Here is a 22,584-nt window from a genome sequence, read left to right as displayed (position 1 = left end):
TTAGGTCACATGGGATTCAGGGTGAGCTCGCCAATTTGATACATAATTGGTTTAATGGCAGGAGACAGAGAGTAGTGACGGACGGTTGCCTTCCAGACTGGAGGTGTGTGACCAATGGTGTTCCACAGGGATCAGTTCTGGGTCCTCTTTTGTTTATCACTTATATATATGGGAATACAGAAGGCATGATTCATAATTTTGTGGATGACACCAGCATTGGTAACATAGTAGACAGTGAAGAAGGTTTTCTAAGATTACAAATGGATCTTGATCAAATGGGTCAACAGACTGAAAAATGGCAGATGGAGTTCAATCTGGATAAATGTGAGGTATTGCATTTTGGTACAACAAACAAGGGTAGGACAATTGTATACAATTGATGGTTGGGCCTTGGGCAGTGTTGTGAAACAGACGGACCTAAGGGTGCAGGTACATAATTCTTTAAAGAGACAAAAAATTGCAGATGCTGGAATCCAAGGTAGACAAACAGGAGGGGGAAAAAAAACAAAGAACTGAGAATGCTGTAAATCAGGAATAAAAGCAAAGTTGCTGGAAAAGCTCAGCAGATCTGGCAGCATTTGTGAAGGAGATAACAGTTAACGTTTTAAGTCTGGTGACACTTCCTCAGACAAACAGGAAGCTGGAAGAACACAGCAAGCCAAGCACCATCTGGAGGAAAGGAGCAGACAATGGTTCAGGTGTTACTTTTCTTTAGGACTGCATGTGAGGGTAGGGGAAGCTGCAGATAAAGAGGGGGTGGGTAGCAGAATGGTGGTGATAGGACACTGGTAGTAGTATGACCTGTTTGGTCAATGGGAGGGATGAATCTGTTTGGTGGCTGGAAGGGAGGGTCAGAAGATGGAATGGAATGGAAGGGAGGGAGGAAGTAGAGCTGAAAAGGGAGCTGGGGAATGGGTGGAAAGGATATTTGAAATTAGAGGCCTCAAGGTTGAGTCCTCTGTGCTGTAGGGTGCCCAGGCGGAAGGTATAGACAGGATGGCTAAAATGGCATTTGGCATGCTTACCTTCATTGCTCAGTCCTTTGAGTGCATAAGTTGGGACATTATGTTGAGGTTGTACAGGATATTGATGAGGCCTGTTCTGGTCACCTAGTTATAGGAAGGACATTATCAAGTTGAAGTGGGTTCAGAAGAGATTTTCCAGGATGTTGGCAGATAAGAAAGGTTTGAGTTATAAAGAAAGGCTGGATAGGCTGGGATGTTTTCACTGGAGTGTAGGAGATTGAGAGGTGACCTGATAGAAGGTTATAAAATAATGAGAGGTACAGATAGAGTTGATGGTAGTTGTCTTTTCTCTAAGATGGGGAATTTCAAGGCAAGGGGGCACATATTTAAGGTGAGGAGAGATTTTTTTTAAAGGTCAAAAGTGGCAATATTTTTTACACAAGAAGATGGTTTACTTGTGGAGTGAACTTCCTGATGAAGTGGTGGATGTGCGTACAATTATAACATTTAAAAGGCATTTAGATGGATACATGAATAGGAATGGTTTGGAGGGATATGAGCCAGGAGCATGCAGATGGGACTAGTTTAGTTTAGGATTACGTTCATCATGGACTGGTTGGGCCGAAGGGTCTTTTTCTGACTCTATTACTCTAAATTGAAGTCTATCTCGAGACTTGACCTAGCCCCAGGACTTCAGAGGTTTTCCCCGATAAACCCCTGATTATTAATACCCAAATACCAGGATTGACCATGGCGTACCCCACATACTGACTTGGCAGAAAAGCCCTTACTGAGAACGGCCCAGCCCACAGACTATGTTGCTATAGCACCCTGACTGACATACCCGCAGTTCCCAGACTGATACCCAGTCCCTGACTCTGGAAGGATGAAGTGCCTGACTTGCCATAGCTAAACCGCTGGACAGGAATTAGGTGAGACTCTTGACTGTGGTGTTCCCCACTGACAAATTATAGTTCCCCTTCAGCCACTAAGGACTGCTCCCTTTTGACTTTCAGACATGGCCAATTTGTTGAAATACACAGTGTGCTCGCTGCATGAGACACTGACACATCCTGCAGATGTGACCTTCATGTAGGCTGATGTGACATAGCAATATGTGTACATCGTTTAACTGTTCAGTGTTCTAAACTTTGAGATTGTGTCTCACAAATATGATTGAGCTTTTTGAAGAGGTGGTCAAGAAGATGGATGAAGGCAGAGCATAAAAGTTGCCTCCATGGATTTTAGCAAGGCCTTCAAGCAGGTTCCACATAGTAAACAAGTTAGAAAGGTTAGATCACATGGGAGCCAGGGACAGTTAGCCAATTGGATTCAAAATTGGCTTGATGGTAGAAGACAGAGGGTGGTGGTACCGGGTTGTTGTTCAAACTGGAGGCCTGTGACCAGCAGTGTGTTGTAAGGACCGGTGTTAGGTCCACTGTTGTTTGTCATTTCTATAAATGATTTGCATGAGCAGATAGGAGACAATGGTGAGTAAGTTTGTGGGTGACACCAAAATTGGTGGTTTAATGGGCAATGAAGTTATTATTTGGGAAAAGCTTTTCTGATGAAGGGTCTAGGTCCGAAACATCAGCTTTTGTGCTCCTAAAATGCTGCTTGGCCTGCTGTGTTCATCCAGCCCCACACTTTGTTGTCTTTGATGCTCATGAGTTCTGTTTCACATGTTAAAGTTGCATTTACTCAGTGGATTATGACTTGTATGCATATACTGACTTTATCAGCACTTCAGCGTCAGACTGAGCCACATTAACAGATACTGAACAGGAGCAGAAAGAGCAAGATGGTGAGGTTTGTGAGTGGAGCGGTGGAATTAAAAAGCCTAGGGCCTGGACAGACATCAATAGTGGAACAAAGGAAAACGAGAGTACAGAAGCAGCTAGAATGGGAGGAACACAAATTTGATGATGTTACAGAAAAATGCTCTTCAGGGATTTGAACATGCAGATGAGTTTCCAATTCAAACCATTATGCCAGAATCCATAAAAGGCCAACAAGCACTAGGGGAATGAGTTAGCTGGATCTGGTCATTGTTGAGATGGAGATAACATACTGAGGTTCACAAATCATAAAAGCAATAGGTTGACCAAAACAGTATTGGAATACATCTTTCAGTTAAGCATCAAATAAGCTTTGAAACTCATTTGACATTCCTCTTTCTTTCATGATATTAATTTTACTACTTTTGGGTTACTTGACATTAGGCCCAATTTGCAGTGTTAAACAACCAGAAATGCAGGTACACAAACTGCACTCAAATAGGTGGGTGTATGTAATCTCACTCAGGTGATTTTACCAAGGTGCAGGAAGCAATTCCCTGCTAAAGCTGAACAGTTAATACCACAGAACGTTCATCAGGTAACACAACAGACCATTTCAGTGCAAATGTCAGCTTTTGAAGTAATTTATTCAATCACATCTTAAATTATGTTCGCTCAATAAATGTCTAAAGTTTCAGAGGGAAGTTGTTATTTATCGTAGGAGTTCAGCTTATGGAAGACTAGTACAAATCTTCACCACAAGTCTACCATTTGGAATAGCTCTTCTAGAAACTAAATATGCCCCAACTTAACATTGAGACAAGATAACAAAGTGTGGAGCTGGATGAACACAGCAGGCCAAGCAGCATCTCAGGAGCGCAAAAGCTGACGTTTCGGGCCTAGACCCTTCATCAGAGAGGGGGATGGGGAGAGGGTTCTGAAATAAATAGGGAGAGAGGGGGAGGCAGACCGAAGATGGAGAGAAAACAAGATAGGTAGAGAGGAGACTATAGGTGAGGAGGTAGGGAGGGGATAGGTCAGTCCAGGGAAGATGGATAGGTCAAGGAGGCGGGATGAGGTGGAAGGTAGGAAGTGGAGGTGCGGCTTGAGGTGGGAGGAAGGGATGGGTGAGAGGAAGAACAGGTTAGGGGAGCAGAGACAGGCTGGGCTGGTTTTGGGGTGCAGTGGGGGGAGGGGACGAACTGGGCTGGTTTTGTGATGCAGTGGGGGGAGGGGACGAACTGGGCTGGTTTTGGAATGGAGTGGGGCAAGGGGAGATTTTGAAGCTGGTGAAGTCCACATTGATACCATTGGGCTGCAGGATTCCCAAGCGGAATATGAGTTGCTGTTCCTGCAACCTTCGGGTGGCATCATTGTGGCACTGCAGGAGGCCCATGATGGACATGTCATCTAGAGAATGGGAGGGGGAGTGGAAATGGTTTGCGACTGGGAGGTGCAGTTGTTTGTTGCCAACCAAGCGGAGGTGTTCTGCAAAGCAGTCCCCAAGCCTCTGTTTGGTTTCCCCAATGTAGAGGGAGCCACACCGGGTGCAATGGATACAATATACCACATTAGCAGATGTGCAGGTGAACATCTGCTTGATATGGAAGGTCATCTTGGGGCCTGGGATAGGGGTGAGGGAGGAGGTGTGGGGGCAAGTGTAGCATTTCCTGCGGTTGCAGGGCAAGGTGCCGGGTGTGGTGGGGTTGGAGGGGAGTGTGGAGCGGACAAGGGACTCACGGAGAGTGTGGTCTCTCCGGAAAGCAGACAAGGGTGGGGATGGAAAAATAGCTTGGGTGGTGGGGTCGGATTGTAGATGGCGGAAGTGTTGGAGGATGATACATTGTATCTGGAGGTTGGTGGGGTGGTATGTGATGCCACCTAAAGGTGCACCTCCATTTCCTACCTACCACCTCATCCCGCCTCCTTGACCTGTCCATCTTCCCTGGACTGACCTATCCCCTCCCTACCTCCCCACCTATACTCTCCTCTCCACCTATCTTCTTTTCTCTCCATCTTCGGTCCGCCTCCCCCTCTCTCCCTATTTATTCCAGAACCCTCGCCCCATCCCCCTCTCTGATGAAGGGTCTAGGCCCGAAACGTCAGCTTTTGTGCTCCTGAGATGCTGCTTGGCCTGCTGTGTTCATCCAGTTCCACACTTTGTTATCTTGGATTCTCCAGCATCTGCAGTTCCCATTATCACTTCACATTGAGACAAGGATGCTTATAAATCAACATTTACACACACTTGGTGAATGCTTCTTTTATTTTGCCTTTCACAACCAATGCAAACTTCTCACTTAATGAAGGACAATGGAATAATATTAATTTTACAGGAACATTTATGATTGTATAAACACCCTTAGTTGACATTCATAAAGTGAGCACAGGTGCTGAGCTTGTGATGAATGGAAAGAGATGGTGTGTTGTCCTGCTTAGAAGCAAAAACCAGCTTATCATACAGCTCTATAGTACGGTAAATCAACTTTTATAAGACTGAGCGAAACAGAAACTAAGTGCACAAAACTGTTCATCGGTTTGTGCATGTTTACTTCACTTGAAATGAGGTCTATCAAGTTTCAACGATTTATTTCAATTACAAATTTTAATTTTACAATGTCAATTTTACTATGCAAAAATCAAAATATGAACAACTTAACTGGTTAGCATTAATCGCTGGATTCTTAATTATTTCCACTAAATAGTTAAGTGGATAAACACAATATTAGATGCAGTACTGAGGTAGGAAGGTGTGTGAAAATCTAAAATCAAGCTAATTTTTTGCACCGAATTGGTGTCAGTAGATTCCAGTCAAGACCATTGACTTTCTAGTCCCCGGATTAAGGAGGGGTATTATTGTCAGTCAGAAGACCTACCCCTGGCTGCTGACCAACAACCCCCTACCTTTTGATAAGGACAAGATCTGGCTGAGCTACATGCAATGCATCCTCTCTCTAAGTTTCTAATACTTTATTGAGAACCACACACGAATCTTCACCCTACTGCATGACAGTTAATCCCTGGCATTCAGCACTGCAGATGAAAAATGAAAAGACTGCCTTGTCTAGCTTCTTCTTACTGGTAATCTTACAGAACAGGCGCTACAGCCAAAACAGGCGCTTCCACCCAAATACACAACCCAGTAAAGTGATTACCAACAGGAACCCTAGAAAAACTGAAACAAGTACTCTGGAAGATGAAATATTAGCAGCTCTCAGGGAAACAAATGAAAACAGCACCCATTGCTGGAATCAAACCTTTAGAAATCTTACTACTCCTCTTTCTTGTACTTAATGGTGATGTGGTCAAATCTCTTGCGTGAACCTACACAATGATGCAGGAATTCGAGTGATGGCTCAGGAGCACTAGAAAGAGAGCTGCACCATCAGAAGTGTAGTCTTTTAGATGAGTCATTAAACCTAAGCCATTCTGCCATTTTTTCACGGATGTAAACTTTTCATGGGACCCACTTTGTTGGAACAGGATTTTTCCAAGCATTCTACACAATATGTATCTATCAAACTGTTTATTTGAAGTGATATATATCTTCATCACATTCTTCTTTATGGGATTTTGTTGTGTGCAGTGGGTTGCCATATTTCTTGTGATTTATTGGCTGTGTTGAGAAATACAATGATTATGAAAGGCTCTTATACAAGCATAAGTTTTTCTCAATTTCAACTTTCAACAGCTCCTTGCAGTTTCGGGTGAGAAAATGGAGAAGTTCATAAATATTGGTATGACAGTTTGGTTCTAAAATAACAAACATTAGACATAAGACAAAACAGTCAAACTATCAATGTCTTATCTGACCATCTTGGATATTTACACAATGCAGATAGTTCAGATGTATAATATACCAGTAATCAGCAATATTCAGAAAACATCGAGACAAAGCCACTACCTCTCAATCTATGGTAAAATAAAAATCACAAGACAGAACTCTCAGATACTGCCTGTAGCACTTTGGTGTCGTGTATAGACTTTCATCTTCTGAATATCTGCATGTAACTTAAATCTTAAGCTCCCCTTTGTCTTTCTGGGCACTGGCAGATATGAAAGATAAAATTATTAAGTTTAACCACAGTAACCAATCTTCATATTGTGCCCACGCAGTAATGTACAACCAACATACACTCGTCAATATTCATCAGTCCCATAACATGAGCTGTGGGAACAGTGCAAAGAGAACTCAAACTTTTCAGTTTAAGCATAATATGTAAAGTCCACTTGTTAAATGGGTTAGTTCTTGCTGAAGTGGGTCATCTCGCAACATGCCCCATTTGATGTTTGTCTACACATGTCAGCTGTAGTTTTTGCATCATTACTGTGTAGGAGTGAGAGTCGATAATGGTACAACGAGCGAATAGCGATGGCAACAGGATGACCTCAGTGAACAGTGGGTTCAGCGGTGTCTTGCTTTATCCTAAGGCAAGTATTGAGAATGAAACAAAATGAGAAGAATGAGGATGAATTTGAACAGTTAAAAAAAGAAAAAAAAAGTTTAACTAGCACTTTTCATGACCAAACATCTAGTTCTTTACGTTCAATTAGGTACATTTGACACATAATAATATGAAATGTATGAGCTAATTTTCAAACAGTAGACTCTCTCAAAAGAGCAATGTGATAATAACCAGAAAATTTGTTTTTTTTTGGTGAAGTTGATTGAGACAGAAATATTCACCAGCATACCAGGAATAAATCCCTGCTCTTCTTTGAGACTGATCTGGAATATTTTACATTCACTCAAGCAATCAGGGGTTACTGTGTCATCTATCCAAACTACAGAACCTTCAACATTGTAGTTACACTTCATTGAATTGTTAGTCTTGGCTTTTATGTTGAAGCCCTGCAGTGAAACTTGACTCTGGATCTGACATGGAGTCACAAGGTACAAAGACAGGTATGTATATAAAATAAATTTAAAAAAGGGAGGAAACTAGATGAAGGAAGAAACAGAAAATGATCGTGGAAAGAAATTACCAAAAGAATCCATCAACAGAAAGAATGTGAGTTCAGACTCAAATGGTTGATTGCCAATACTTGTATTGCTAGGTAGCAGCACAAACTTTCCTAAGCAACTAAAAAAATAGCCAGGTGGTTGAGAACTATTCCAATGACACTTAAATAGACCAGCAAGCTCTGAAGATTCACAACTCATGGTGCATCTTTTAATTCCTTGAATTTGCTATGTCATTTCAATGACCATTACAGTTATTTGTTAATACAGTTATTTTTCCAGCAGGATTCAACTCATGAGCACTGTCATCAGTTTCATTAGATACTTCTGTTGCCCCATGTAATCCTATCTTAAACTGTGACTATACCTTCACCTTTCCAAATCCAAACATGGACTTTCCTTCTCAGGAATTTTCAGAAAACAATAAGGGCAGCAGAAATCACTACGGCTAACTGGACTGCCGACCTATATAATCAGAATGAGCCGAGGAGACATTTTATCTACACATACTATTCTCAATACACTTCACTTGAATCATGAAACTTCAAATTGTCTGATGATTCTCGTCAGATCTCTGTTATTGCAACTGTCACCGACCAAGACAGATAATACTTAATTCAGGCAAAAGTCTATTCTGAGCAGCTAAATGGGTACAATCAAATAATACTTAATAGCAATGGAGCGCATTTAGATTCAGATTGTTCAACAGTCAGAGACAGGCAGAAATGAAAAGCGTCAAATCAATACACTAGATTCTGCACCTGTTGATAGTGATTATTTTACATTTCAATAATAATTCTTCAAATCCCAATGATTCTCTGTAATATTAAATTGAAGTATCAGCATTTAAAACTGACAATTACAGAAATAATACCACTCTGAAAACTACAGTGCAGGATTAGAACACAAATGTAAAAATGTCTTAAAATTATAGAAATTTCAACGGTCATCTAATTGAGGCATGAACAAAAGATGAACACATTTGTACATCTGACTGTTGGACAATTGTTCCACCAAATTTCTACTTTCTCCATCACGGCCAAAATTTCACTCGTAACGTGGCCCAAGGATAATATTAGCCTATCTGCCCCTTGTCTCTAATTCTCAGCAGACAGCTGCTTCATTTGGCTCAGTGCCTCTATTTACATCCTGACAGCTATGTGATCAGCGAGAGTTTGATACATCAAACTACATATGGAGAAAGCTCCTTAAATGACACTGATCCAAATTAATAATCACAAATATAGGGTGAATTTTCACAAAGATGATGAGAAGTAGGATTTGGGCACCTTCCAAACTCCACAAACCTGCTTCCATTAAAAGGAGGAACCTGCCTACCATATCTTCATTCTGGGGATTCAGTGAGGTGGATACTTTCCTTCTTCTCTCATAGTATAATCTAACAGTCTACTAATCTTCCATTCCACTTAGATTTAGAAGGAAAATATAGAAAACATTATTCATTCTGGCCATTCAGGCCTGGGATGGCAGCATAAGTCCAAGCTAGAAAACCCACATGAAAATCCCATTGCCAACTCAAACTGTCCATATTAAATGAAAGAGGCTAAAATTAGCACAACTTTTAACAACAATGGCCTTCATCTGATCACAATGTAGCCAATATTGCACAGACAGCTGGAATAACATGGTCAACAGGTTAGATTCCATGCCTTCAAATGCTGAATGACAATACATATAGATGCAGCTATTTGAAGACTTAACAAAAAAGTGCATAAGATTTAAAATTAATTTTAGAAAGAAACAAAAGAAATGAGATTTTTTGCCAAAATAATAAGTGCATTCTCAGTCAAAATTGTTGACCAGGATTAGCCAAGGCAAAAAAAAAATCAGAAATGATTATTTCTCTGTCAAAAGAGGTTTTAATAAGACTAAAGATTTACTTTTTCCGGGTTCCCTTCTGAATTTTTAAAATGAGTATTAGCTAGATTTGCTAAATTTATTTATCTTTAATTTTCAATTGTGTTTTGAAATAAGAGAGAAAGCATGACAGCAGAAAACCTGTATCAATTATCATCAATTTTTTGGACTACACAAAATGCACTGCTAACATACAATGGCTTGACTGGCGAGAATCAAATTATGCATTCTTCAATGCAGATAGTGGAACTATAGTACTCTTTGCTCCAATAAATTAGTTCATTGACAGTGTAGCGTTTTTTTTCCTGTAACAGCACACATAAATAGACTCTGCAGATCTCATTTCTAGAGATATGCTATGCATTCTTACTGAAGGATATTTGGTGCAATTCTGATAGCTGATAACATCTGACCAGGCAGCCTGTGCAATCTGTTCTTTTCCTGGTTCATGTTGCACAAATTGAAAACTTCTATGACTTCAACTGTACTCCATTTTCCTGGGGAGAAACAAAGATCAAGTTTTGAGTTCCAGTACATTAATTCAAACAGATTGCACATCAACACTTATCTACAAAGACCACTGGTATTATAGAAATTACGGTGATCTAAATGCTGACTAATCACAAGTTGAACATTTAGAATTTAGCCCACATTTGAAACCTAATCATGGAGATTGAGGAAAGCACTATAAGAGTTAAAGACACTGAAGCAGAGACCATGTCAACTTTCAATTGGTTATATCGGCTGCTAAGGAACAAAGGATACATAGAATTGGAAAAAACTGAACATAGAATTAAGGTAGTGCTTTGTTGTTATATATCCACAACAAGTAACAGTTACACCAAAATGTCAATTTCTACACAAGATCAACCACAATATTTGGCCACATTTTACACTCACATCCACAACATAAAAGGATCATAAACTAAAATAAAACCATTGTTCAGAAGTTGATCCACTTCAGAACGCATAATAGTTTCAGAAGAACTGTCAGCTGGTTGTGGTGTGGAGGAAAAAACCCATTACCAGATTTGCAGACATCTTGTTCCTACTAGGATGTTAAAATAGAGACAACTGTGACGGCAAGGTTTGGCTGAAATTTTAATCCAACCTGTGACTGTGTTATCAAATCTGGAATTAAGAAGCAAATCGCACAAAAACAGTAGCAAGTGAAATCAAAAGGAAGAAAAACACAAAATGGCAGCTGCCATTTGTGCAATATGTTTCCACATATGTTATTCACCATAAGATTTTGAAATACTTGTTATAATCACTACAAAAGGCATCTGAATGGGTGATATTGAATAGAAATGGTTTAGAGGGATTTGGGCCAAAAGCTAGTAAATAGGACTGTATCAGTTTAGGATATCTGTTCGGTGTAGACAAGTTGGACTGAAGGGTCTGTTTCCATGCTGTATAACTCTTACGTAATTTAGTTCTTCTGTCGCGCATTCTTTCCATGATATGAGCACTCCAAATTATCAGCATAAATTAGTTCCCTCCAAACTCTGCACTGCCCCTGATGTTTTCCAAAGTTGAAAATGAGGCTGTGTCTCTGCCTCAGTCCATGCAAGTTGCATCAAGAAAACAAACAGATAAATTTAAAATATTAAGATACGGAAACAAATGAACAAAAACAAAAGTATGTAAAACACAACGTTATTGATAATGTGCAATAACTTATATATAGCACCTTCAAAGTTAAAAATGGTAGTGGGGAGCTGCAAAGTCTAAATGGGAAGGTACACAGAGCTGGAAGAGACTAAGTCACAAGAACATGAAGTGACTTTAAGATATTAAGGAACATGATAGTCTATGAACACCTGAGTAATTGCTAAATATAACGGGTGGGGTAGGATGTTTGCAGGGGAGTTTTCGAAGGACAAATATAGATTTCACAATAAAGTTTGTCAGCCAAATAAACTACATTTATTTGTACACTAAATAAGGATATTTTTACACACTTAAGTAAAACAAGGCTGTGTAGATGGGCGTATTTTGCCTGCTCAGATTATTTAAAGACAAAAATATACCTTCTCCCTCTTCAGTTATATAATTTGTCACATTTTAGTGAAGTTGCTTCTCTAAGGCAATGTCACAAAAGAAAGTACAATCATTATGCATCTTAGAAACGGCAACTGCAAAAAGGATAATAAAATGTGAGGCTGGTTGAACACAGCAGGCCCAGCAGCATCTCAGGAGCACAAAAGCTGACGTTTTGGGCCTAGACCCTTCATCATCTGATGAAGGGTCTAGGCCCGAAACGTCAGCTTTTGTGCTCCTGAGATGTTGCTGGGCCTGCTGTGTTCATCCAGCCTCACACTTTATTACCTTGGATTCTCCAGCATCTGCAGTTCCCATTATCAACTGAAAAAAGGAGGCCAGTTTACCCACTGTTTACATGCCAGCTCTATTTGAAAGAACATTAATTAATCCCACTCCTCAGCCCTTTCCAAAAGTGGTTTCACTTCAGAAAAAGGAGCCAATTCTCCGCTGAAAGTCATGATCAGATCTATCTCCACCATATGTTCGAGCAGTGCATTCCAGATCCTAACAACTCGTGACACAACATGGTGTTTCCTTTTGTTGTTACTTGTTCTTTTGTCATGCATCACAGTGTTGTATGTTTATGGCTATCAATGAGACAATATTGCTCCATCTATTGACTAGATTGTTATGATTTTGAACATCTTTATCAAATCTCCTTACACTCTTCTCCAATGTAACTTGCCATGCACATTCATTTTTCCTTGGATCATGCAGGTAAATCTTTTCTACACCCTGTCTGAAGTCCCCACAGCCTTCCAATGTAATTCCTAAAAATTATATTGAATATTCTAATCAGCTGAGCCAGTGTTGTATAAATGTTCAGCATAACTTCATTGTTTTGGATCTCTGACTACTTATTAAACCTTGGATCTCATAAATTGCTTTAACTACTTTCTCAATCTGCCTTGGCACCTTCACCAACTTTTGCAAATATACCCCATCCCAGTCTCCCTGTTCCTCAGCTCCCTTTAAAACTGTACCTTTTGTTTTAAACTGCCCCTCCTTCTCCCCAAGACGGAACACCTCAAATTTTTCTGCATTAGATTTCATCCACTACAATTGCACTTGTACAAGAAACCTGCCATGTCCTCTGGAAGTTCATCACTATTTTCACAGTTCACAATACTTTTATACAGTTTGCCTCATCTACAACGTTTTTATTTCGCCCTGTACACCCAAGACCAAGTCACTTGTATACATCAAAAAATGAAATGTAGGGGCCTGGTGTCAATAGCTGGAGAAACCCATTGTATATTGTCCTCCAGTCAAAAAGAATTCACTACTTCTCTCTGGCTCTGTCGCTCAGGCAAATACATTCCATGCCCTCATTGTTCATTTGATTCCATGGGCTTCAACATTGGACTTTATCAAACACTTCTCATCTCTAGGTGTACGATTCTCACTTTGGAATAATTTGTTGAAAAACAGACGAGAGATCCCAGTTTCGGTTCCTGGGTAAATTCTCATTAACTGTCAATTGTTGTACAAGTTGTCAGTTTCTTATTGTTTAAAAAGGTATGCCTGAACCCTCGAAGCATTGGTAATGACTTATGGGGTATAGAAGCCTGGACGTGGTCCAGGCAGAAGATTGTGATGATTCCAGCATTACATTTGTGTGGCACAATGGTGATGACATTCAAGAATGCTCTACAATATATGATTATGAAGAAAGGTAGAATTTTGCAGCTATAGCTTCTGTCAGAAAGCAAACAACTTCTAAATTCGAACAAGAGGAGGAATTCCATCTGTACAGCCTTTTCACAAGGCTCTCAATGAACTAACAAATCGATCAACATGTGTTAGATACATTTGCTGTCAGAAATAAAAGAATATAAAGAGCAAAAAAAAGCAGGAAGCAGCAACAGATGAATTGTGATAAGACATGCATGTATAATGCTGTACATTTTTATATCCTGAAAGTAAACAGGTATAATAAGCAAATCAAAAATTCAATTTAAGTTAATTAAACATTATTCATCTTTAAAAAATGCATGCTGTCTTTTTCTTTAATTAATGAAAGTGTCTGTTAATTTTCTTCCAGATTATAGTTTTGAAATAAGTGTTTCCATCAGTGAAGTTCAAATTGCTGCCTAAATTATTGGGTTTATCCTTCCACCTTTCTTCCAACAACAATGTAGCATCTGATTCCCCAGTCCTGAGGCACAATCTGAGAAAAATTAAAAAGATCATGGCCAGTGTCTTTGCAATTTCCTTGCTCATTTCTCTTAGCATCCTTAAAAGCGGGAAACATGATGGCCTAGGGGTATTATTGCTGGACTGTTAATCTAGAGAGCCAGATAATATTCTGGAGACCAGGGTTCAAATCCCGCCACTGCACATGGTGGAATTTGAATTCAATAAATATCCGGAATTAAGAATCTAATGATGACCATTAATCTGTTGCCAATTGTTGGGGGAAAAACAACTCATTTGATTCACTAATGTCCTTTAGAGAAGGAAACTGCTATCCTTACCTGGTTTGGCCTATGCGTGACTCCAGACCCACAGCAATGTGGTTGGCTCTTAACTGTCCGCTGGGCAATTAGGGATTGGCAATAAATGCTGCCTAGCCAGCGATGCCCTCATCCTGTGAATGAATAAAAATAAAGTTGTATCCCATCAGCTCCTGGTGACTCATCAACTTTTAGCTACAGACAGCCTCTCTAATTCTTACACTTACTCAATTGATAATAAAATGTGAAGCTGGATGAACACAGCAGGCCAAGCAGCATCTCAGGAGCACAAAAGCTGACGTTTCGAGCCTAGACCCTTCATCAGATGAAGGGTCTAGGCTCGAAACGTCAGCTTTTGTGCTCCTGAGATGCTGCTTGGCCTGCTGTGTTCATCCAGCTTCATACTTTATTATCTTGGATTCTCCAGCATCTGCAGTTCCCATTATCACTACTCAATTGATAGTCCAGTTTAGCCAGTGGCTAAAACATAATCTCTTTCACTAATTTGGTTAGCAGTCACTTCCTTGAAAAGACAGATGCCAAATATACACTTTGTACCTCAGCTATGCATTCTGGCACCAGGCACAGATTTTCTATTGCACCTTATACTTATTCACCATCCCTGATGAGACCAGTAAATTTGTTGCAGCCTGGCTTGGGAGAAATAACTTTTTAATTAAAAGTAGACAAAGTGTGAGATTCCAAGTATTGTGATGAGATGCTCTACAGAGCATCAAATAATAAGGCAGTCATTACAATTTTATGGACCTCTCAGCAAAATTCCTGGACATTAGTGAAATTGTGGATTATTAAATCTCTTTAAAATTTTACCTCCTTTTTAAAAGGGGTCCTATTTCTTACTTTCAAAGACCAAGCTCTGGAACTCCCACAAAATCTACACTGTCATATACTGCTCAAATCCTGGTTGTTTAATTACCTTCTTTGAGATTGGATTCCCTGGTACTTACTCATGCCCATTTCTAATTCTTTCGCAGGGAGTTAACTTCACTAAGCCTGAGACTTCTCAGAACTCCACATTTCTTAGCTGCACAAAGCAGATACTGCTTCTGGCCTTTATTCACACCCATTCTCAGCTGCACAGTCAACGGCTACAAGTTCCTCTTCTAAGCCCTAACTCCGACACTGAGCCAGCATCTTTTGACCATTTTGTCAGCTGCTGGGGCTTTCCCAAGGTGCAACTGCATTGGACTATCAGTAGCTCCTGGAGCTTCCTTACCCCAGATACAAACAGCCAGTGACCCTCAGCTATCCTCTCAGCAGCACTTGCCCTACTTACAACCCAATCCTCAGGTCCTTTCCATCTGACCAATCTTAGCATGCAACACCCCTTTTATGGCTGTCTCTGGTCACCTGGTTAGATTTTCACAGGACCAACAATCCAGCTGACCCACCTGCAGTTGACCAATATCTGCAGACGCAGAAAAGAACCAAAAAGAATGGGAGGTGTATGCTGTTTTGTACATCCACAAGAGTTGAGTTTCTGACCATTAAAATTATAAGCTTTGGTTTCTTAGGGAAATGTTTACAGAGGACAATTGGGTTAGCTTTTATATTAGAAACCAGTCTATTCTCGTACCTTCTCCTTGCCTCTCATTTCATTTTTCAACTCGCATGAATTTTATACATTGAGTGTAGTTCTTGCATGTATTGTCTTCCTCGCTTGTAAACTGCACCTTTATTCTGCTTCACCTTACCCTTGATCCATTTCGTCATCCATAGAAGTGCGATTGGTTACCCTACCTTTCCTCTTTGTGCATCAATTTACAGGAACCAGCTCTATCTTAAGACATCATATTGTACCCTTGATAATAAAGTGTGGAGCTGGATGAACACAGCAGGCCCAGCAGCATCTCAGGAGCACAAAAGCTGACGTTTCGGGCCTAGACCCTTCATCAGAGCCTTTACAGTTTTCTTGATTCTAAACTTGCCTGCACTATATGTGTTCTCATTCCACTATAACTGCCCCCCCCCTCCATCAAGTTATCTTTATTCTACTTTGATATTTGTCCTTTTCAATAACTAACTAAAAGCTTACTACACATCAATCACTGCTCACCTAAAAGTTTCTCTCCTGATATTTGATCCATCATTTCACAGAACTTGATACAGTAACACCTCCTTGCTGGATGGGCCACATCAATGAAATACTTGTGAACACATCTGGAGATTGTGATCTGGAATGGAAGACTCAACTTTTGAGCATTGTATTTTTCTGTTTCAATGTAATTCGTGCTTGTGGAAAGGGCAGGAAAGAGAAATAACGACAGATTCCTTTACTTCAGCCGATTGGGTGGGCTGTTTTACCGAAATGCTGTTCAAGAACGGACACAGCCACGTAGAGCACATCTCTTCAAGACTAGAAATAAACCACATTACTATACTTGGAGATGCATTCAGCATGTAAACGTCGACTGTACAGATTCAGGCCTGAAACCAAATTATTTGAAATCGATTTTACGGATGTGTAATTAAATTTTCAATAAACCTATACATTTCTAGGACCTCTTGGACGAACGGTAAGAAAATACCGGAGGAGTTCTTAAACTTCATGCCACCATGCTTCATTTATGACCAAATATGAGAACTCAAAACTGTTTATAGACGTTTCACACTGTTACAACAAGTCAATGTAGAAATGCTATGTTTGGCACCGAGGTTTGGGGATGTATAAATGTGGCTATGAAGCTGCGGGACAGAAGCAATAGCCAAAATAATAGTGATCAACTTCGGCTGCTACTGCTTACTGAAACTATCCATTCGCTTTACACGTGCAAATAAGAGTGTTGCTGAACGCCATGAGGGTATAAATGCGGCCGCCATGCGTACAGAGAACTTTTTTTTTAAAAAGCGGAAACACGGAAACTTTTTCCTACAAAAGAAATGAGCAGATACATACCACTTTCCTCGGTCCAACGGGTTTCCAAGCCTCAAGTTCTGAGGAAGGGTCACCGGACCCGAAACATAAACTCTGATTTATTCGTCACAGACGCTGCCACCCTGCTGAGCTTTTCCAGCAATGTCTGTTTTTGTTCCAAGCTCCAGTGGCACGATCAGTTTCTCCCACCAGGACTTGACCCTCCAGACACATTCTGCAATCAGGCGGCTGTTTAAAAGAAAACTGCACGGTGCTCAAGGCAATCTTTGAATCTCCGGGACGAGGTGAGGGATGGGGAAGAACAAGCCAATGTAGAAATGCTATACTTGGCAGACAGATTTGGAGAGATATATAAATGTGGATGTGTCTCTTTTAAAAATAAGATTTCGAAAAGAACGCGCAAGCCACATATTTAATTCCGTTGCATTAAGCATCGGGTGAAGCTTCAACTACGTGTACATGCGCAGCTAGATTTTAAAAAAAACTATAAGCAAAACTGCATTTATAAGAAAATGACATTAGCAGAGATGACAAAGCGCAAAATACAGGTGGACAAATCCTCCCCTCTCTGCCCAGGTAAAAGGTGCAGAATTAAACAACAGTTCATTCATCAGCGTGCGGGAGCAGCTGGCTGGGTTGTGGCCGACTCCGTGATTGGCGTGCCTGTTGTCATGGCAGCCGCCGGGCCGGCGCCAGCTGGTGGGGGAGCGGGTTTGTGTGAATGGGTGACGTCACGGCGCTGGCGCCGGCCAGTCTGGGCGCGCGATCTCGCTGCCAATGAACTCGGCTGTCAATCAGTCGGCCGCAGGAATGCACTTGTGCAAACATCAACTCCGCTGCAAGGGCAAAAAGGTGTGCTCCCTTCCTCACCCCTAGTCCGTTCCTCCTCCAGCAGCCCGTTTCCACCTTCGCATCTGACATATCTGACACGGTCTTATTGCAAGTTGCCACAGTGACGGGATATCCGAAACCAAAATTAGATCAATAAAGGCATTGCCTCTTGCCTCTGTGCATCCCCTCCCCGGGGATATAATACTTGGGAGCAGAGAAAAGTGGCACTATTTATGAGGGGTTACTGTCCAAAACATCGGAGTTTATAGGCAGTCATCTCTTGAATTTTGCAGTGAAATGTCAGTGCGATGTATTTAATACGTCCTTTTTATTCAGAATGAAACATTGCATGTCGTTCACGTTTGATGGAGATTTAATAGAAAGTGGATGACGCTCCTTCTTTCCGCGGCGATGTATGTGTGGCTCTCTAATATTGACAGCCCTGCCGATGATACAGTAGATACTTTGTGGTAAATGTTTCACTTGCTGTCAAACATTGTGTCTCCTCATATCGCCCGTCAAAACAAACGTAGGAGTTCAGGCGCTTCAACTGAGTTAAAAATTGGTACCTGGTTATTTGGGGACGGAAATAGATAAATCGCCTTTAAAGGCAAAAATAACAGGACAGAATATTTGCTGAAAATCCCTGCGGGAAATAACAACCGTTTACTTAGATGTCATTTGTTTCCACTATTGTTGGCATTTTTACGAATTTTTTAAAGTTGTTGCGAATTTCAGTATAGGCCTAAGGGCGACAACGGTAAGTGAATGATAAGATCTTGACATATAATCTGGTTCAATAGAGCAATACTTCCTCAGCATTTATTAACTGTCTATCTATGGATTGAACGCTGATTTAAATTGTTCACCGGCATTCATAGGCAGTATTAGGGCGTATGTGTGGCAGAGACAGAACAGTAATTGGAAAGGAATACACTTGCACATTTTGAGTGCACTGTCTGAGCTATTAACTAATGCATCCCAGATCTATCTCTGTGGATATAAACGCATGACTCTCATACTTTAAGTTGCACTCGAATGAATCGTGACTGAATGCAAAGAGTTGCTTGTCGGAAATGGTGGCTGTATTTCATTATGAATAATACTTTCCAACAAGATGTCAGAACAACTAGTACGCTCTTGTCTGAACAAAGGAAAGTGCAGCATGTGCTAAAACTGCGTAAAACTATTCCATGAGATTTCTTTCAATAGCTGTGTCACGATGGATTTCAACAAACAACAGTTTTGATTTCAGATCTTATCCATAATTGGTACTGCAGCCTCTCCATCTCTTTCAGGTATAATTTTAACTATAGATTTTGAGCTGTGAGATTAAATCTATAGAATCCCTACAGTCTGGAAACAGGCCATGCAACCCAACATGTCCTCACCGACGTCTGAAGAGCATCCCACCCAAACTTACCCCCCAACCCTATCCCTGTAACTCTGTATTTTCCATGACTAATCCACCTAACCTACACATCTTTGGACTATGGGAGAAAACCAGCGTACCCGAAGAAAACCCCCACACAGACACGGGGAGAATGAGCAATCTCCACACAGACAGATGCCCAAGGCTGAAATTGAACCCAGGTCCCTGGCGCTGTGAGGCAGCAGTGCCAACCACATCCTGGATGTTGGTGTTTTAAAAGTGACAAGGAATCTAAGAAAGAAGTAGATTTTAGCTTCAGCATCTTGCAGCAATTCTAACATGTAATAAAAGCAACAGACAATCACTGCATTCAATCAGTATGTAGAAATCAGTAGGTAGACTTTTCATTCAAAACAAGCTCCATTGAGTGAGACATAGTTGGAAATCTTACACCGAGCTCCTGAAGCAATTACTTTGCTCTGAACTTAATCACAACAGAGACATTCTCAAAGTATTTCCAAAATTCCCAGTTTGTCACTAAGGCTGTGAAGGTGATTCAGTCATTAAGATTAGTGATGAACACATTGAGAGTCTTCATTGGAAATGCACAGGAGGGACGTTGAGGCATTGGTAACTGTGCACAAACTTCCAAACAAATCATCCACCAAATCCTTCAAGCAGTGATGATCCTATGCCTATGCCTCTGCCTATGGCAGAGTGTGCAAATCATGCATTGGACTTAGTTTCTGGGGTGACCAGAAGTATTATTAAAATGGATTGGAAGCAAGTTACCCTCAATCCTGAGGAGCTATCAGAGAAAGGAGAGACTTCTTAAATGAAATAGCCTATAGGCCAATCATGGCTATTACATAAAAGTGCCATTGAATATCAAATATAGTTGGATAATGCCATATTGACCAGCCCTCATGAAAAGGTTTGTGCAGACAAGATATCTTTTGCAGTCCGCTCCAAAAGACAGCATTTCACATGTGACATCCTTAAATCCCTGTGAGAACAGAGGGTGCTGAATCCTGTAGAACGCCTTCCTGAGTCAACTGGGAAAATCATTTGATATAATGCCTCATCACTTGAACTTTCAATCCAGCACTAAATAGAGCTTGGCTTGTCATGTCAGATACTTCCTGCACCCTCAGAGTCTCAGCAGTACTGCACACTGCCTTTGATGGAAGTACAGTTTAGAACAGACATCACCCATCTTCTGGAATACACTTATGATAAAGAGGACTGGAAGGTGATGCAGTATTTTTTTTGCAAACCTTTATCCTGACGAGCTGTGTACCAGTGGACTCCTCTCTCCCAAGGTTGCTCCCAGGATTGCACGCTGAGACGAATGTCAACTGCTGCTGAAAGATCATCACTTCAGTGCAAAATGCTGCTTGACCAGCTCAAAACCTGTTGGCTTTCCGGTGCAAAGAGCTGGCCATGACTTGGTGTTGAAAACTGGCTCTTTACAAAATCAATAATTATATACTGAGGGATGTAACTAAAGTCTTGGGCAGCTGCCCCAGAGGCTCAATGGAGGAGAGTCTTCTGTCCTGTTGTATTGGGGGTCTGGAATCCATGTAAAGTCCATTGGGACTTGTGAACCAGAGAACATTTAACAGAAAATGTAAGCTTTAAATGTAGCCTACCAGTTGTAAGTATAGAGGGGCCCCCCAGAATGCTACATATTTTATTCAAGGAAATGACTGCATTCCAATTTAAGTATTACAAAATTTCAACTGTTATATAATGTATTTTTTCATTTTTAATGAAAAAACTTGCAGAAATGTATAAATTGTTAGGTCCATAATTTAAGAATATAGGGATCAATATTTTCTCACATTTCACAATTCAAGAGATTCTCTGCACTTTTGTTCCTTCTACCAAAGTGGGGAACCTCATACTTATTTGCATTATATTCCATGTGTCATGCACTTACCTGCTCTCTGAACTTAAGTGCCCCTGAAATCTCTTTGGATTCTCCACGCAACTCACATTTCCAACAAGTTTGTATCATCTTCAAACTTGGAAATATTATATTCGGTCTACCACTTTGGAACCATGATGTAAATTGCAAAAAGCTAGGCCTCAAGCTGAGATCCTTGAATTAGCCCACAGGTCAGACTGCCAACCTTAAATTGGTTGATTCATTTCTATTCCCTGCTTTCTGACCAAACCCTCAGTCATGTTTGGTTTAGCTCAATTCAGTTGTTAATTTTATTTACTAAAGTCTTGCATGGAACTTAATCAAACACAATCCACAGATCCAAAAACACTTCATCTACTGTTTTCCCGTTATCAACTCTGCGAATAATATCCTCAAAAAAGTTTTATCAGATATGTCAAACAATACTTCCATTCATAAATCCATGTTGGTTCTGTCCACCAGTTACTTATTTTCTAAATATCAAGTAATAACATGATTTATAATAGGTTTTTGTATTTTCCCTGTTGCTGGTCAGTGTACAGTTCTGCATTTTCTCCCCCCCCACTTTTAGGCAGTGGACTTAAATTTACAAACTTCTAATCTGACATCAACATTGCAGAAATGTTGAAATGCATCCGCAACCTCATGGCATTTCTTTCAACATGGGGGGGAAGGTCATCATGTTCTGGGGATTTGACAATTTTCAATCACATTAATTTCTCCAATATAATGTTTTTGCTGACACTGATTCCTTTCAGTTCCACACACTCATACAGACTCTGAGATCTTGGATATTGGACACCAATCCTGGATACCTTTCCAAGCATTCCATTCCAAAGTGTTCATGCAGCAACTTTGCATTGCTAGTTGTCAGTACACCCCGAAGTGCAGTATTGAAGTGCTGAAGCACATTAATAATGGATGAGAGAGGGGCCATGAGGGCTCTGAAAGGCTGGCAGGTGATTTGAGTTTTTTGAGGATGTGACCATGATGATAAATGAGGTAAGCTTTGTCTATGTGAACTTCAGCAAGGCCTTTGACAAGTCTGCACATGGTATACTGGTTAGTAAAATCAGATCACATGGAATTCAGGGAGATCTTACCAATTGGATACAAATTTGACTTGACAGTAGAAGATGGAGTGTCGTAGTGGAGAGTTGTTCCACAGAGTGGAGGCCTGTGAACAGCAGTGTTACGCAGGCATTGGTGCTGGGTCCATTGTCGTTTGTCATTTATATAAACAATTTGAGCGATAATATAGGAAACATGATTAATAAGTTTGTGGATGACACCAAAATTGGTGGTATAATAGACAGTGAAGAAGGTTATCTAAGAGTACAAAAGGATCTTGATCAATTGGGTCAATGAGCTGAGGAGTGGCAGATGGAGCTTAATTTGGATAAATGCAGAGTGTAATACTTTGATAAGATTAACAAGAGCAGTTAATGATACGTCCCCGTGTAGTATTG

At 40.6% G+C, this 22,584-nt stretch overlaps 1 long non-coding RNA gene across 1 annotated transcript; it reads right to left on the bottom strand.

Moving 5' to 3' along the window:
- Nucleotides 1-4,932: 4,932 nt before the first annotated feature.
- On the bottom strand, nucleotides 4,933-17,618 carry LOC125448553 (uncharacterized). The gene is made up of 4 exons (XR_009446981.1): nucleotides 17,004-17,618; nucleotides 14,108-14,220; nucleotides 9,955-10,081; nucleotides 4,933-7,169 (listed from the first exon to the last, which is right to left on the bottom strand). It is a non-coding gene; the product is annotated as an uncharacterized LOC125448553 (long non-coding RNA).
- Nucleotides 17,619-22,584: the final 4,966 nt, after the last annotated feature.

This window comes from Stegostoma tigrinum, chromosome 2, assembly GCF_030684315.1.
Source record: "Stegostoma tigrinum isolate sSteTig4 chromosome 2, sSteTig4.hap1, whole genome shotgun sequence".
Classification (NCBI taxonomy): Eukaryota; Metazoa; Chordata; class Chondrichthyes; order Orectolobiformes; family Stegostomatidae; genus Stegostoma; species Stegostoma tigrinum.
This window is presented reverse-complemented; position numbering and strand designations above follow the sequence as displayed.